The sequence below is a fragment of the Macaca nemestrina genome, chromosome 10 (genome assembly GCF_043159975.1).
Source record: "Macaca nemestrina isolate mMacNem1 chromosome 10, mMacNem.hap1, whole genome shotgun sequence".
NCBI lineage: Eukaryota > Metazoa > Chordata > Mammalia > Primates > Cercopithecidae > Macaca > Macaca nemestrina.
In genome coordinates, this window is record NC_092134.1 from 64452823 (window position 1) to 64469188 (window position 16366).

Genomic DNA, 16366 nt, shown 5'->3' on the forward strand with positions numbered 1-16366 from the left:
ATAATCTGGTTTGAGTCAGCAGTGTGCATTGCTAGATGACATGCCGACAGCATACATTTTATTTCTGGTATCCACTCTGACATCTCTATTTGTTCCTTCCTTACTCCCCCTAGAAATTCAGTAAGAGAGTTCAGTGATTACATACTATAAATCAATTCTAAGGTAAGCATTTCCCTCTACATTTTAACGTTTCTGAAACCAGAATCTGTTTAGGAACTCTGGTATGCCAAGGTTTAATTAGCAGCAATTTTTTTCTTTTAGGTGAGATATAAAATGATATGATCTTAATTAATGTTGTCTTAGTTCCAATACAGTATTGAGTATCTATGATATGCAGATACTGCTAACCATCTGGAATGTAAAGAATAGTAATAGCAAGAAGAGGCAGCTGCCTTCACAGCTGCTTAGCAGACAAACGTAAACAGTGCATTTCAGTATAGTGATCTTTGGAGACAAGTTTTTCTTCCAGTGTCCTGATTCTCACATAGCCCTTTTCATTTGTATTGATTCTAACATAGGCCTATTCATTTGTATTTGATTATCAGTTTACCTGCCTGTCTTTTCCTGTAGCAACTTAAGGGCAAGTATCCTGTCTTAATCACCATTGTATTCCTGCTGCCCAGGACTGTGCATGGCCTCGTAGTCAACATTAAATGATTAAGTAAATGGATGGATTCCCTCAGCCCCATTGTGCTAGGAAGTCCTGTTAAAGAAAATTTAGAATTTAGTTTTAATTACCAAGATATTAAGTCAGGTTTAATTGCTACTCCAATAGGAATTTCAAGCAGGACTGCCCAGAATGCATACCATTAAATGGCATTTTTGCCTTAGTGGTTTTTGGTAAAAGTTGGAAAATCATGGTAATGTGTAAGGATTGTTCGGTGTTTTGTACTGATTTCGTGGTCAGCTGTCAGTTTGGCTACAATAGCATTCAGAAATGTGGGGATATGTAGAAATGAGGTGACAGGAAGTCTTCCCTTTGTTCCAGGAAAGGATTCTGCCACCTTGATGGTCCTGTTGTTGTCAAGTTCAGAAAAAATTAAGTCTACATGAGCTTTACCTTTATTATTATTATTATTATTTTGAGACAGACTCTCACTCTATTGTCCAGGCTGGAGTGCTATGGTGTGACTTCAGCTCACTGCAACCTCCACCTCCTAGATTCAAGTGATTCTCCTGCCTCAGCCTCTGGAGTAACAGGGATCATAGGCATGTACCATCACACCTGGCTAGTTTTTGTATTTTTAGTAGAAACAGGGTTCCACCATGTTGGCCAGGCTGGTCTCGAACTCCTGACCTCAAGTGATCCACTCACCTTGTCCTCCCAAAGTACTGGGATTACAGGCATGAGCCACCGTGCTCAGCCCACCTTATATTTTGAGTAGGTAAATAGATCCACAGTTGAGAAACAGAGGCAAGGTTAAAATTTAAGCAAGATGTAATAAAAGGCATGTGACTTAGTTTTCTGTCACTGCATAAAAAGTTATCACAAATTTAGCAGCTTAAAACAACACACTTTTACTACTCCACAGTTTCTGTGGGTTAAGAGGCTGGACATGGCTTAACTGGGCCCTCTACTTAGGGTCTCCCAAGACTGCTAGCAAGGTGTCAGCCAGGCTACATTTTCATCTGGGGGGCTCAACTGGGAAAGATTTGTTTCCAAAGATTGCAGGTAGAACTCATTTCCTTGTGGTCATAGGACTGAGCTCCTTTTCTCACTGGCTGTGGCCAGGGGCTACTCTCAACTCCAATGGTCACTTGAAGTTCCTTGCCAGGCAGTCCTCTCCTTTCTCTCACAACATGGCAGTGTACTTCTCCAAAGCCAACAGCAGAGAGTCTCTGACCTAAGAGAGAGTCCAGTACCTGATTAAACCAGTTCCATCCAGGATAATCTCCCTTTTGATTAACTCAAAACACACTGATTTGGGGCCCTGATTATATCTTCAAAAATCCCTTCACCTTTGCCATATTCTATTGACCAGAAGTAGATCAGAAGTCTCAACCAAATCCAAGAGGAGGATGTTACATGGGGTGAACATCAGGGGGTAGGAATCTTGGGACTCATCTTAGAATTCAGCCTGCCTCAGCCTGTATAGCTTCTCACTGTAACATCAGGGCAATGCCATGGGGAAACTATGAGGTTAACTTTCTGGAATTCCAGGGTTGAAAAGGACCTCCAGAGTCATTCTCTGCCCCCACATGTATAATCCTTAACCAAACCTGAAAAACGAATGCTTATCCTCATACAGATACCCAAGAAAGGTGAATCTCTTTGTAATTCGTCCTTGTGGATAATTAAAGTTAGTGTTGCCAGGAGGAAACTAGGTTTCTTATCCCACACCATGACCACTTCTTTGGCAATGGCTTTTTAGCTTTCTGGGACATAAAGTTGGGAGGATTGTGAAGCTAAGGGCTCAAGTGAAAAGGAATTCTGGGATCAATTACTGATGCCTGCTTGAGAAGGCATAACAGAAACATCTATGTGATACAGTTACCAATGTTGTCTTAAGAAGATGACTAGGCTGATGACCTCTGTTCTAGTCCTAGCTCTACTCTAGCAAGTGGTTTTGAACAAATCACTATCTCTTGGCCCTTGTTTCTTTATCTGTTTTTTTTTTTTAAGGCTGCCTCCTAGGGTTTTCACGAAGATTAAGTGATATAACTCAGATGAAGGTGCTCTGTAATGGTAAATCAATAAAGAACTATAAGATAGTATGGCCACTGTGCTTCTTGAAAGAAATTATTCCAGTCCATCTTCTGACACAGTTTTTGGCCCAGCATGTTATTTCTGCCTTCTTTAAATCTCAAGCGAAAAATACCCTTCTCAAACTTGGACTTGGTGAACTGACAGCTTCCTGCAATAGCTGTCTGGCTTATCATACTGATAAACAGTGTGACAGCACCATCATGATTGGTGAGTCAACCCTCATGTCTTCTGGCTCCTTTGAGTTTGCTATATTAGAATCATGGTTCACCCAAAACAAACAAACAACTTTATTTTAATATCATTGTGTGAGTCCTAGGATGGCCAAAAGTGTGGCCTAAACAGGTACATGAAGAACAATCTTGGGATCAGAAAAGCAAATATTTAGAAAGTAAATGCAATACAATTTTCCTGGACTCTAAAGATAGGAAATGTCAATTCAGGAACTCATACCTGCAGGATCTGCCCTTCCCCTTCTTCATAACTGCAGAAAATGCAAGAGAGGAAACAGTCACCATCCACTAAACCTTTATTACTCAAAAGTGTGGTCCATGAAGCTCCAGCATTGGCATCACCTGAGAGCTTATTAAAAATGCAGAATCTTGGGCTGTATCCCAGACTCGCTGAATCAGAATAAGCATTTTAACAAGTTCTCCAAATTATTTGCATGTACATTAAAGTTTAAGAAGCCGTACTAAATTTTCCAGGCATGCAAAATTCATGTTTAAATTATTGGCATTTTAAACATGGTCCAAAAGCATTGCTCTGGCCATTATTTTGTAACCACCCAGTGGGTTCATCTTGCCCAATGCCTAGACAGAGCTGATTTATCAAGACAAGGGAATTGCAATAGAGAAAGAGTAATTCATGCAGAACAGGCTGTGTGGGAAACTGGAGTTTTATTATTACTCAAATCAGTCTCCCGGAGCATTCAAGGAACAAAGATTTTAAGGATAATTTGGTGGGAGGGGGAAGGTCAGTGAATTGAGAGTGCTGATTGGTTGGGTTGGAGATGAAATTGTGGGAAGTCGAAGCTGTCCTTTTGAACTGAGTCAGTTCCTGGTTGAGGGCCACAAGATCAGATGAGCCAGTTTATCGATGTATGGGTGATGCCAGCTGATCCATCAAGTGCAGGGTCTGCAAAATATCTCAAGCACTGATCTTGGGAGTAGGTTAGGGAGGGTCAGAATCTTGTAGTCTTCAGCTGCATGACTCCTAAACCATAATTTCTAATCTTGTGGCTAATTTGTTAGTCCTACAAAGGCAGTCTAGTCCCCAGGCAAGAAGGGGGTTTGTTTTGGAAAAGGGCTGTTGTCGTCTTTGTTTTAAACTATAAATTAAGCTCCTCCCAAAGTTAGTTCAGCCTACACCCAGGAAGGGACAAGGACAGCTTAAAGGTAAGAAGCAAGATGGAGTCGGTTAGGTTAGATCTCTTTCACAGTCTCAGTCATAATTTTGCAAAGGCAGTTTCAATTTCATATTGCTGGCAGCAATATACAGTCTGATCTATTAGCAGTTTCTATGTAAGATGAGAGAGCACATTGTTAGGATTTTACCAACTTATATTTTAAAGGTTTCACTTGTGATCTGTTTATTAGAAAACAGTTAATCAGGAACTGATTGGACACAGTTATAATCCAACACCAATTTGGTGGTATTGCAATGACCAAAATGCTGATATCCTTAAGGATTATTTTACATAGTAGAACCTCATATCCAACTCTGCTTCATTTAAATGATATATGAGGTTCTTGTGAACTCCAGAGGAACCCTATCATATCCACATCTAGATCCCCTATAGGGCCTAATAAAGTATTTTGGAGCAGAAGTATAATGACTAAGGTTACGAGCTTAGAAAACAAGGCTGTGCATGTAGAAGAAAAGGAGAATAAATAATGGTGGGGGAAGGGAGGCAAGCAGAAAAAGATGACCTGGATTTCATTTATCTGTAGCCCAGGTGTGATGGGTCCTTGGGAGCCATCTCCTCTAGCTTTGAAAACAGGGTTCAGCCTACATCACATCTGCGCCAAGCAAAGACTGTTCATAAAGCTTCAGAGAACAATGTCAATCTTATCAGATATTTTGTGGAAGACAAAAAGATGGCTTATATCACATTTGATAAAAGAAAAACTTCAGCTGAATTAAATTTAAAAGAGTTTAATTGAGCAATGAATGATTTGTTAATTGGGCAGCCTCCTAAGCCAGAATAGGCTCAGAGACTCCTGCACAGCTACTTGGGGGAAGAAGATTTATGGACAGAAAAAGGGAAGTGATGCAAAGAAAACAGATGTGAGAGGTGGAAACAGCTAGATTGGTTACAACTCAGCATTTACCTTATTTGAACACGGTTTGAACAGTTGGCTACATTTGATTGACCAAAACTCAGTGATTGGCACAAGTGTAGGCTACAGTCTGTTTACACCTCCACTTGTTATAGTTTATGATGTACAGAGAAACCTTTAGGCTGAACTTAAATATGTCAGGAGGCAGCTTTAGGCTAAACTTAATTTAACAGTTCTCCCCTTTTGATCATCTTTTCAATTTTGAAAGGTTGACCAAAGCTTTAGTCACTGATGTCACTATCACCATTGTAAATGTACTTATTTGGCCTTGGTATTAGTCCGTTTTCATGCTGCTGATAAAGACATACCCGAGACTGGGCAATTTACAAAGGAAAGACATTTAATGGAGAACTCACAGTTCCGTGTGGCTGGGGAAGCCTCACAATCATGGCAGAAGACAAGGAGGAGCAAGTCACACCTTACATGGATGGCAGCAGGCAAACAGAGAGCTTATGCAGGGAAACTCCCCCTTATAATACCATCAGATCTCATGAGACTTATTTGCTATCACAAGAATAGCACAGGAAGGACCTGCCCCCATGATTCCATTACCTCCCACCAGGTCCCTCCCACAACACATGGGAATTCAAGATGAGATTTGGGTGGGAACATAGCCAAACCATATCATTCCACCCCTAACCCCTCCTAAATCTCATGTCCTCACATTTCAGGACTAATCATGCCTTCCCAATAATCCCCCGAAGTCTTAACTCATTTCAGCATTAACTCAAAAGTCCACAGTCCAACATCTCATCTGAGACAAGGCTTCTGCCTATGAGCCTGTAAAATCAAAAGCAAGTTAGTTGCTTTTTAAATACAGTGGGGGTATAGGCATTGGGTAAATACAGCCATTCCAACTGGGAGAAATTGGCCAAAACAAAGGGGCTACAGGCCTCATGCAAGTCTGAAATCCAGCAGGGCAATCAAATCTTAAAGCTCCAAAATGATCTCCTCTGACTCCATGTCTCACATCCAAGTCCCCCTGATGTAAGAGTTGGGTTCCCATGGTCTTGAGCAGCTTTGCCCCTGTGGCTCTGAAGGGTACAGTCTCCCTCCCAACTGCTTTCATGGACTGGTGTTGCGTGTCTGTGCTTTTCCAGGCACACAGTGCAAGCCATCAGTGGATCTACCATTCTGGGGTCTGGAGGACAGTGGTCCTCTTGTCACAGCTCCACTAGGCGGTGCCCCAATAGGGACTCTGTGTAGGGGGTCCCACCCCACATTTCCTTCTGCTAGAACCTCCAAACAAGCTCTCAAAACAATGGCCTCCCGTAATTTTGCTTTTAAAAATTCCCCCTTTTTGATCAGGTTCTTACTTAGGTAAGAGCGTGATCAAAACGTAGAGCCTCAGCGGCACCCACAATTTTGGGTTTCTGGTCTCAGCATGTTATTCATAGGTTTTGGTGCCCTCATGTTCACTTACTCCTTTCAGCTCTTGTCATTCCAGTTAAAGAGATACCATTTGACATTCTTGAGATGGATTCATGCAAACATTTAAAATTTGTGCTGTATTGAGGGAATACAGCACACCAGGGAGACCACTATTATGACTATCAGGAGGATCATACCAAATGTCTGGAGTGTGCTTCTTACCCAGGGTCCACATAAACCAAACCACCTAAAATTAAATACATCAAAGAATGAGCTAGATAAAGAATTGACTCACTTAACTAAGTAGTCTCTTCTTTAATCCCCTACAACTGAATCTCTATAATCTACATTTGATGTATGTTTTCATAGACCACTGAAGTGCCAGCAGCTGCACAAATACTTTTCCATTTAGCCACTAAATAATCTGGAGCAATTCTGTTATTCAGCGTAACTTTCACAAGATAATTTAAAGTCTGTTGTGTAACCATAGCCTTTAGAGTAGAATCTGCTATAGAGCCTACCATGAGGGATACATTTCTAATCATTGCCTCTTTTATTCCAAACCATGGAAAAGGGGCCTAACAAATGATACCCTTCTAGAAGATTGAAGGCCTTCAGGCAATGTTCTCTTTAACTCATGGTATGGATTAAGAGGAGTGAACCAATGTTCTATTTCTGACTGATTATGAGGCAACACAGGTACCATTAGCTTTTCATCTACATTGGGCCTTAATATTTCATCTCTCAAGGTATGAGGTTATCCATGTATAAGGCTGGCTGCAAAATCCTTTACAAATGAAAGTATATCCCATGAGTGCACACAACAGACCCCTCTTTCACTTCTATTGTCCACAGAGTCATAACTAAGGAAAAAATATCTAAAGATAAGAGTCTCATGATAGTAGAGAAGTTGTGATTTGTGATCTTGGGAAAAGCTGCTCACATCAAGGATGCCATCTTCTTCTGGGGAGGAACTTCCCTGGTTAACTTTATCTAAAGGGTTCCAGTGGGTATACAGTTCCAAGAGTGTGGAGGGATCCTTCTTAGTTGTGAGATTATGAACAAGAGGTTCAAAGTCCTGAAGTTTTGCTGCAGTGCGGATGGCAAGGGCAGGCTTTCTCTGATGTTCCCAGAAGATCCAGTCTTCAGGTTCTGGATTGTGAAGGGGTTGATTGTCCTCAGTCAGTAAACCATAAAAAGTTTTCTTTACCTAGTGAAAAAATACTGTGGTATAATAACGTATTGTTATAACATCAGCCCTCTTGCATGGGAGACCTTTTATAAAACCAGAAAACATGCATTGAAAATGACAGTTGAATGAAATTCCTCTATAAATGTTTAAATGGCCCATCAGGTAGCTGAATGTACCTGAAGCTTTGATTGTCTTCCCAGTAATATGGGTTTGACAAACCAAACACTGGTCATAAACTATTTTAGTAATTTAGAAGTCACCACACCAATATATATTTAATTTGGATCATTGTATCTTTCCCATGATGAGTCATGGAATGCAGAACTTTTAATAACAAAAGCTTTGAGAACTCAGGAAGGACGAGGCAGCTGTCCTGGTTCTCTGTGATTCCATGCTTAACACTGGACATATGTCCTCTTGAATACCAGTTGTTTCTCCAACTTAGGTGCACAGCACTGAAAACTAATGGGTTATCATAGCTAATTTGACTTAGACCATGGAGTTCATTCAAATGGTATATCTAAACAATTTCAGTATCAGCTGATTTAGCATGAAAATCTGGCAAAGTATTTTCTTGGTATTCAATTAATTTTTGTTCTACTTGGGTTAGCAGTTTTGTAAACCAGTCACTCTTTTCATTAAAGCTCCAAGAATTCTTACCTAGTCCAGATGATATGATTCTAAAGTTATCAGAAACCTGTATTCAAGAGTAATTTTCAGAGTCCTTTCCATTCTTTCATGAATCTCCTAAAATATGCCATATTCTAGGATTTTGCATGCTTGTGAAGTTTTCAGAAACTGCATCAGCATTAAGCAATTAACTGTGGAAATGACTTTAAGTAGTCATAGTTAAAAGACACAATTGACAAGCATATTTGGTTATTTCCATCGTCTACAATAATTTAACATCATAACCATACTTATGATTGATAGCATATATTCAAACATATTAGAATTTTAGAAATCCCATACAATTTTGGAACATATATTAATAACATTCACTAAAATGTAACCTGAAGAAGGTTGAAACTTGTTTTTAATTTTGACAATGCTTCCCATGTAACTTAACATGTTAAATAGTCTTGTTTACCTCTCTTTTGGATGTTTCAGGGGCCCTCTGTAGTATCCCAAAGTTAGAGGTCAGAAAAGACCATTTTGAAGCTGAAATTTGATTTTGGGAAGCCTGTCAAATATGTTAAAGGTTTAAAACACTTGATATTATGAGATAGAATTCCTGGTCACCATAAGTCATTCATTTAGCCAAAATGATGACTCAAAAATTTTAAAAAGGCAGAAACCTTTACTAACTAAGACTTAGTTTTCCAAACAATCTGTCTCTTGTGTTTCTCTTCTTTTTCCTGTAGCTTATTCAAAAGGCAAACAAAAATATTTGATTATCCTTCAATATCATGCAAAAATCTTGTTCAAAAGAGAAAGCCAAATTTCACCCTTGCATTAGCATACTATTAATGTCAACCCCAATCTTTAATAAATTATATAGGCAAATTTATCCAATCTTAGTCAGCTTGATCATAAGGTGAGATTCTCATAAATCTTTTATAACACTTTACAAATATTTGTTAAAGAGTAGATCAGTGCTCTAAGAAAACCCTGTTGTGTCTTTATTTCAATGTCCAACTTACAGAAAAAACAAGTAATAACCCTTTAAAAGTAGCCAATATGTTCACACACAGAATTTTCTTTCTTTTTTTCTTTTTTTTTGAGATGGAGTCTCGCTCTGTCTTCAGGCTGGAGTGCAGTGGCGTGATCTCGGCTCACTGCAAGCTCCACCTCCCAGGTTCACACCATTCTCCTGCCTCAGCCTGCCATCATGCCCGGCTAATTTTTTGTAATTTTAGTAGAGATGTGGTTTCACCATGTTAGCCAGGATGGTCTCGATCTCCTGACCTCGTGATCTGCCTGCCTTGGCCTCCCAAAGTGCTGGGATTACAGGCATGAGCCACTGTGCCTGGCCAATAATTTTTTTTACAAGATTAATTTTTCATAAATCTTCCACAATTTGCTCAAACCTTCAGCTTTATCCTAATTTAAAACAATCCTTTAAGCCTCTAAACTAGACAAAAATTTACCTTCCTGCTCCTTCTTATAATCTTTTGCTAAAAGCATATTTCACTTTCCTCACACACCTTACATGTAAAACGGTTTTTTCAGTGGTCTCAGTTACATGTTACAATGTTAACTCTTAGCAATTTTTATTTTTGGTGAAAAACCCTGGTAAGTAGGTGATTTTAATTACGTACCAGGTGTGAAGCCTAGGACACCAAACAGAAGTATAGATAAAGTCTGACTCTTTTTAGCATAGCCAGGGGGCTTGGCTAACTCCACATGTCCTTAGAACTTACTTCAAATCTAAAGCAGGCCCCAAAGCAGGTAAGTTGAAAAATTTTCAAAAGTCCAAGAAGCAGTTTATTACCTTAAAGTATTTAGCAAATCTAGGCCGGGTGCAGTGGCTCACGCCTGTAATCCCAACATTTTAGGAGGCCAAGGCGGGTGAATTGCTTGAGGTCGGGAGTTTGAGACCAGCCTGGCCAACAAGGTGAAACCCTATGTCTACTAAAAATACAAAAATGTAGCTAGGCGTAGTGGCGGGTACCTGTAATCCCAGCTACTCAGGAAGCTGAAGCAGGAGAATTGCTTGAACCTGGGAGGTGGAGGTTGCAGTGAGCAGAGATCATGCTACTGCACCCAAACCTAGGAGGTTATTTAGTGAATCTAATATGTGACCTGCCTAACTTAGACCAAATGTCTTTATTTATTTCTCAAAGCTTACTAAAGTCACATGAACTAAAAGGCATTACAGTTTTAATTTTTCTTACAAAATTTTTGATTTAAGTGTTTATTATTTTTAAACCAGTTAATCAGAGCTCTTTTATACACAAATGTCACACACAGAACACACATAAACACATAGAAACACAGAAGATCCAGTAGTTGTAAGATGTTTCATTTGCCAGTTTTTAAGTTTCTTAACTGGATTACTGGATTCAGGGTGGAGTCCTTGGAGGAACAGGGCTAAGAAAACTTTCAGTTTCTAGGTCCTAATAAGTAAGCACAGCTGGAAGACAAAACAGATCTCCAAAAATACAGGATCCCAATTTTATACCGGATCCTGTATCCTTTGACTGTGCATTTCATTGCAAAGCCACCCAAAGCTGATCAGCCCATTCTGTGATTAGCACACCCCAATGGGAGTCTTATCCTTGGTAGGGGGTGGGGACATTTCCATACTTTCCAGGTGGCCAAGATCATGCTTCTCTGATCCAATGTGCAAAGAGCTGAGTGGTTCCCCAACTGCCATTTGCCATCCCTAAAAGTATACTTAGCCTTAGATTTTGAGAGAGATCTATCTGCTTCTAATTCCTGGGGTTTCATGAGGAAAACAGAGGTTTTTCCCAAAACGGGGTCTGTGGCACCTCCTCTGTTTTTCCCAAGGAGTCCTAGACTGTTAGAAGTTATCTTAGGTCGTCTCATGTATGCATCAAGAGTGGCAAGAAGAAAAAAATGGAGAAAAACAATTCAGTTGCCTGAAAAGAAAAAAAAAAAAAAAAAGATCCAAAAAGAGAAAAAACCCATAAATGCCTTTTAACTATACCTAGGGCTTGAATATCCACTTTTAACTGAGTGTTTTGTTTTGTTTTGCTTTTTTGGGGACAGAGTCTCACTCCGTCACCCAGGCTGGAGTACAGCAGTGCAATCTTGGCTCTCCTCAACCTCTGCCTCGCAGGTTCAAGCGATTCTCTTGCCTCAGCCTCCTAAGTAGCTGGGATTACAGGCGCACAGCACCATGCCTGGATAATTTTTTTTTGTATTTTTAGTAGAGATGGGGTTTCGCCATTTTGGCCAGGCTGCTCTTATACTCCTGACCTCAAGTGATCTGCCCTCCTCGGCCTCCCAAAGTACTGGGATTACAGGCGTAGGCCACTGCACCTGGCCTACGCTGACTTTTAACCAAAGATTTTTTTAACCGGATTCTAGCTGGAACAAATAGCAAATATTTCTGGCTTTTGAACTTTACCAAAGGTAACCTCCCAGGTGCTCAGAGAAAGAAGAATTCAAGATGGGAAGTCAAAAGGAGAGGAAGAGAATCAATAAATAGCAATAGCCACTTAGATATCAAACCAGAAAGGACTCATCCCCTAAGCCAGGAATTGAATCCTGGCTGCCATTGAGAAGAGACAAAGCCTTCACCATGAAGCTACAACATTGGGCAGTTTCTGTTATTTCTTCCCAGAAGGAGCCTAGAGCAGTCAATTTTGAGCTACAATGGCTTTTAAATGTTCACAATAATTTTTAGAACTAACTGTCACATGAACGCCCAAATTCCTGTTTCCTGGATGGCAGAGGCCAAGAGAAAGTACCACCCTGTGGTTACAAGTTCAAGCTCACAAGAGCATGAAACAAGACAAGAGGGAAACCTCATCCAGTTTGTTGTTGTTGTTGTTTGTTTCAGGGACCTGCAGCAAAGTTTATAACTGACCAGTTTGCTGGGTTGGCTTGAGCAGCAAGCTTATGGGGCCTAGGCCTGCATTCCATCTTATGGTACCTCTTTTTATGACTGAACGATGCAGAAAGACAAATTCATAGCACAAAGTACACCAGATTTGCTACAGCTTAAGATCAGCCTCATGAATTCTTTCCACATTAATTAAAACTTCACAAGAGATAGTAATTTTTTACCATTCCTACAACCACTTTGCACAGAGAGAGAGGAAAGGAAAGGAAAGGGACAAAAGCATTGCTTGCAGCAGGGTAAAGAAGGCAAGCCACTCAGAGAGGCCAGAGTAAGACCCACCCACTGTAGCGACGCTGAATCAAAAGTTCAGATGGCCACATGTCAGTTGAAAAGGGATATTTTCCAGCAATCCCATCAGCCCTCAAGTTTCCCCCTTTGGAGAGAAAAAGTTTCCCCAGGTCCCATGATCCTGTACACACCTAATTCTGTCACCCACTGTCATCAGCAAATAGTGCAAGACAGATTAATCCAAAGAGAATAACAGTTAACAGCCCATAGTGCCAAATCCATTCTTAACCAAGAGGGACTTTACTGAGGGGAGGGCCTCTAACTCAATCCTCTAACCCAGCACAGGTAAAATGTACTCCACTACTTAGTCAAAGTCAGCCAACTGGTGCTGCAGTTACTTCCTTTGGATTAGAATAGTAACTAAGCCAAAAGGTTAGCAGATTTAATTTTTTTAATCAATTAGTCATTTAAGCTTTTAATTTGCCTTTTATAAAGCCTTCAAATAAAAATACTGAAATATTTTTACAAACTTCTGCATATCAATACACATCCTTAGATGAGACTAATTTGGAAGCCCTCATTTTCTAACACACTTCAGTGCAGTGTTGTTCATTTGGAAAGTTCCACTGTAATTTATCTTTAGTAAGATTTTGCCATTTCTTTAAGACTTTGTTGCTTATAGGGCCTAACACTTGTGCATGTATAAGCCAGAAGGAACTCAGTTCTTCAGAAATTAAGGATCTCATTGTTACCTCAAATATTGGCTTTGCTTTCAGGTTCCCTTGATCAACCTAACCAGTGATTTTTTTCCTACCTAAGTGCACAAGAAAAATGAACCAAAGGAGTAGAACAAGAAAATCCCCATGAATTTCTAAAAGCCAAATTTTACACCCCCTGCAATATTGTCATTTACTACTGGTTTCTTTCTGACCCAGTCAGATGCAAGAAGCCTCTAGCTGAATCCAAACCAGTTAATTACTGGACCCAGTCCAGTTTCTTGTCACAACTTCCAAATCCAGTTTGGATCAGAAGCTTGCTCAAAGAAACTCAGAGAGCTAAAAACACAAATCCGTGGAACTTTGGAATCTGAGAGAGAACTTACCACAATCCCCAGCTGCTCCAAGAGATCAATGGACACAATGGGTCCAGAGAGTTCCTCACTTGGTCACTCAGTGCTCCTAGGGGATGTTAGAAACTCTACTTTGGATCCCACTTCTGACACCATCTGATAAAAGAAAAACTTCAGCTGAATTAAATTTAAAGGGGTTTAATTGAGCAATGAACAATTTGCGAATTGGGCAGCCTCCTGAGCCAGAATAGGCTCAGAGACTCCAGCACAGCCACATAGGGGAAGAAGATTTATGGACAGAAAAAGGAAAGTGACATACAGAAAAAACAAGTGAGCTACAGAAATAGCTGGATTGGTTACAGTTTGTTGTTTGCCTTATTTGAATACGGTTCAATTAGCTACATCTGATTGGTCAAACCTTGATGATTGGCACAAGTGTAGACTATGGTCTATTTATACTTCCACTTGTTATAGTTCATGATGTACAGAGATACCCTTAGGCTGAACTTAATATATGTAAGGAGGCAGCTTTGGGCTAAACTGATTTAATAAATTTTAAACAGGAAACAACCTAATAAGATTCCCCATTAGACCTTTCTATTATCCACCAGCTCTGGGCTGCCCTAGAACATGTCGCTTAATACATTTTCCTCCCATACTCCTAATTTTCCACATCCCCCCACCCCTTAATCCTTTCCTGTGAGAATAATATGACTGTCTCAAATCTTTCAATTTTGCATAACTCCACATTACTTATACTGTCTTTAAGAAGAATGCTTCACTTTGCAGTCAGGAAAAAAATGATGCTCCAAATGCTGGGCTCTACCTTCCTTATGGGCTGCAGGAGATCAAAAATATTAAATGACTCTGCAGTCTAACCTAGCAGTTGAAGGCTTTGGTTCTGGTGTCAAGATTCCATTCTGTGACCTCATGTAAATTACTTGACCCCCCTCTAAGCCTCAGCTTCTTAATCTGTAAAATGAAATGTCGACCCTGAGTAATAAAGACTACATCTTGGGTAATAAAAATAATGCCTACCTTATGCATTTGGGGAGAGTCATGTCAGATATTATATGACAAGGACTTCTCTAATCCCAGTGCCTAGCCCAAAGTATTATAATAATAATTATTAAATCCCTCCCAATCTTAATCATTCTAAGTATTTGACAGTTTACTAATTGAACTCCAAATACTCATTTAATAAGCATCCATTTAATGACTACTTTTTAATATGTGCGTAGTACTACAAAAACAAATAAGGAGGAAGGAAGTAGGGCAAAATAAACGTCCACTGAGAGCCTTCTACGTGCCAGGCACTTTACAAATCATCTTGTTTACTCCTTCAAATAACTTGAGAAAGCTTTGTGTCCTCACTTCTATGGATGGCACAGAGCTATGAGAGGTTATATAACTTGCCTGTAAGGCACAAATCTGAGCTGGCATCCAGGTCTGTTTCACTCAGGATCCCTTTCTCCTCCACAAATTGCTGTGCCTCACAAGTAGAGTGTATGTCTCAAACTGACCAAACCTTAAATTCAAAAGGAAAAGGGAAGAAAAGAGGGGTCAGATGAACGGAAAGTGGAGGGGAGAAAGAGGGAAGGATAGGAAGGGGGAAGACCGGAAAGAGAATCAGATGCTGAGGAAGAGAAAATGCAACAACAGGGGGAAGCCAAGTAGCTCCCCCACTTCCATCCATTGCAGAGGCTGGTGGAGAGCCAGCCCCCTGAGCTCATCCTCATCACCTTAGGTGACGTGTCCCTGCCAAATGAACCAGTGCCAAAAGGAAATGCATCATGTCTGTGATTTCCCACGAACTCCAGCTAACAAAAGCTGATCTCACCCTCTCCTTTTGGAAGCTCCAACAAAAGCTCTCTAGACTTCTAGGTAGATTCTAACTCCCTGTCTTATTTACAATTTAATTTTGTACTGATAATTGTCTCATGTGGGCTCATCTTATTCTCACACCCAAGCTATAAAATATTCAATGCATGCATTTTGGTTTACTCCTCTGTAAGAAGACGGTCACTGATGAAAGCACACTACAAAATTTTATATGACTTCCCTGAGAAGAAACTGAAAAACTCTGCCCAGAGCTTGGGGTAGGCACTCATAGATTACTTGTTGGGGTAGAGAGAGTTACTTAAGAGCCAATAGCATAAACTCTGGAAATATACTGCCAGATATTATGAGGTTATCCTATTGGTCCCATGATGATGGGAGTGTCTGCTGAAGGGAATGAGCCCTTGTCATTGGGAAGAGGTCAGTTTGAGAGTAGAGAACAGAGACTCTGAAAGGAGCTTACCTGGTAGTGGTAGGAGGAATATTTTCTTTGCTCTAGATCTGGCCAATGCTTGGCAGCTTCAGTGTCATGCAATTGCCGGAAGCATTTCTGTTGGTGGAGGGTGGCTTTCCTTGTCCCTGGGAGATTACCTGCGAGAGAGCCTGGGAATGTGCCAAGGAAAGGGCCTCGGGCTGGGTCCTGACTCATGTGTGTCTGAATTATGCTCTGTGCCACGTGTCCTTTCATCATCAGTACAGCCTGTCCTGCATTGGATCAGGGAGGGATCCACACCCACACCTGCGTCAGGACGATGCAGGGAAATGCTGGACCCTTTCCCTGGAGGTCAGGTGATGGTGCCAACAGAGGACAACAGGGCTCAGCGGCTGCCGGAGCACTGCCTAGGGCTGTTACCTTGTAATATGAAAAGAAGCAGTATCTACCTCTCGGTTGTCACGAGAATTAGGGGAAAGACACGCAAAGCCACTGGAATTCATATCCTCATTCAACGTTTATTCATCTCATCACATATTGTAGTTACTTCATGCCAAGCTCCAGGCAATAGGAACAGAGCAGTGAGGGAGCCGGGTCAGGTCGCTGCTCTCTTAGTTTATTTCCTCTTGAGAAGTGGGGACAGACAGTAAGCAG

At 40.6% G+C, this 16366-nt stretch overlaps 1 long non-coding RNA gene across 1 annotated transcript; it reads right to left on the reverse strand.

Moving 5' to 3' along the window:
- Window positions 1-5414: 5414 nt before the first annotated feature.
- On the reverse strand, window positions 5415-15929 carry LOC105473400 (uncharacterized). The gene is made up of 3 exons (XR_982216.2): window positions 15743-15929; window positions 13474-13596; window positions 5415-7627 (listed from the first exon to the last, which is right to left on the reverse strand). It is a non-coding gene; the product is annotated as an uncharacterized lncRNA (long non-coding RNA).
- Between the last annotated feature and the right edge of the window lie 437 nt (window positions 15930-16366).